Source organism: Guillardia theta, assembly GCF_000315625.1.
Source record: "Guillardia theta CCMP2712 unplaced genomic scaffold GUITHscaffold_123, whole genome shotgun sequence".
Taxonomy (NCBI): Eukaryota; class Cryptophyceae; order Pyrenomonadales; family Geminigeraceae; genus Guillardia; species Guillardia theta.
This window is the reverse complement of record NW_005434551.1, coordinates 194272-196292: the sequence shown is the minus strand read 5'-3', so window position 1 is coordinate 196292 and position 2021 is coordinate 194272.

The following is a 2021-nucleotide window of genomic DNA, read 5'->3' as shown; positions in this document are numbered from 1 at the left end:
CAACACAAGACAACAGAGAGAGAAAAGATAGAGAAGGAAAAACAGAAATCATCGAGAGCTCATCAACAATCTTGCGTAGAAAATGTAGAATTGTTGGCGGATCAGTTCGACTTTCATAGATGATTTAGGCTAAAAGCTCATCATACTCTTCTCAGTAGAGGGCTTGACAGGAAGGGACAGGGGAGAAGTAGTGTAGGAAAATGCAGTGGCTCTCAACGGTACGCTACTTCTCTCTTCCATCTTACCTCTCTCCTTCCCTTCCCTCCCTCCCTCCCTCCCTCCCTCCCTCCCTCCCTCCTCTCCCTCTCCCTCTCCCTCTCCCTCTCCCTCTCCCCCTTTCCTGCTCTTCCTCTCTCTGTTAAGCTCGCCCACTACCTTTTTATGCTCTCCCTATCCTCTTTCACCCCTCTTCCTCTTTCTATCTCCTCTCTCTGCTCAAAAAGGCAACTCAGAGAGTCCACCATAGCAAGGTTTTCAATACTGTTAATGTCTAAAGGCAAGGGATCAGACGGATCATTGAGTCATAGAGTCATTGAGTCATTGAGTCATTGAGTCAGCACGGTGACTCAAGACCATGCTAATATGACCGCAGCGGGCCCGAGTCTGCCGGGTGGCCTTCCGAGTCGGAACAACCGTCTGTCATCTCCGGGCAAGTAAAGAAGGCATGACTCACAAATCTGAGCCACTGAGTGTACCACCGGCGCCGGATTGCGCGTCGCTGAAAGTTGGACTCGGGACCGCCGGGCCCGGGGGGAACTCGGAAGCTCGCGCGGCGATCAAGCCTTTTCGATCCTACTGCCGCCGGTACGGTCACCGCACGGAACGGCCCGGGGTCCGAGAGACGGTCCCCGGCGAGCGGCAGCCCTCCCGCCTCTCAGTGTACCACCACTAGTGTACCACCCGGTGACCGGCGATTGCACGGCGCGTCACTGAGTCACTCGAGAAACTCGGGAACTCAGAAGCTCACCGTCGCGCGGCGATCATGGCAACTTCGACCGGCCCGCGACTCAGATGACAAAGTCGGCAGGTGTTCGGAAGGGCCGCCCGCCGCAGGCTCAGGCCTGCCAATTCGGTCCGATCCCCGGCTTCAGTGCGGACGGTCACGTAAAAGAAGAACCGTGGCGGTTGGCTCACAGTCATAGAGTCATAGAGTCATAGAGTCATTGAGTCAGTACTGCCAGTGTCTGTCGCGCATTCAGTCACACGGTCTAGCCGTGGCCTCAGGCCTTCCGAGTCACCCTACGATGCTCAATGCCGTGAGTCGTTGCGTCATTGAGTCATTGCGTCACTGAGTCATTGAGTCATTGCGTCACTGAGTTTTCAACTGTCGCTCATTCAGGCACATGGTCCAGCAGTGGCCTCAGGTCTACTGAGGCACCGTACGTCTGTCGCTCCTCGGAGGCGGGAGGGCCCGGCCGCCGCTCGCCGGGGACGCCCATCACTGTCAAGGCCAAGGGAGCAGCTGTATCAACTCGACAGGTAGCGTTGGATGAGGATCGAAGACCTCGTCATGTCAAGCCTATGACTCTATGACTGCCGAGTCACGTAGCACGCGATGTAGGTAGACATCGGTTGATACTTGATGATGATTTGCGGCTGAAAAGATCCTCTTGCTCTCCTCTTTATCCCCCCTCCTCTACTCCCTCCCTCTCCCTCCCTCGTTTTCCCTGCCTCTCTCTCTCTCTCGCTGTATCTGTCTCTCTCTCTCGTCTCCTCCTTCTTCTTCTTCTTCTTCTTCGTCTCTCTCTCTCTCTCTCTCTCTCTCTCTCTCTCTCTCTCTCTCTCTCTCTCTCTCTCTCTCTCTCTATCTCTCTCTCTCTCTCTCTCTCTGTGTGGAGGAGTGTGTATGTGGCTGTCTTGCTGTCGCACCCTCACTCGCTCTCTCGGACGGAAAGGCGGAGAGAGAGAGAGACTGACTGTCCGCTGGGGCACAGGCGTCACGTGCTCTGCTCAGTCTCAAAGAGGGAGTCGAAAGTCTCGTGTCTCTCTAATCTATGTCTCAGGCAAGGGGGAGAGAGAGA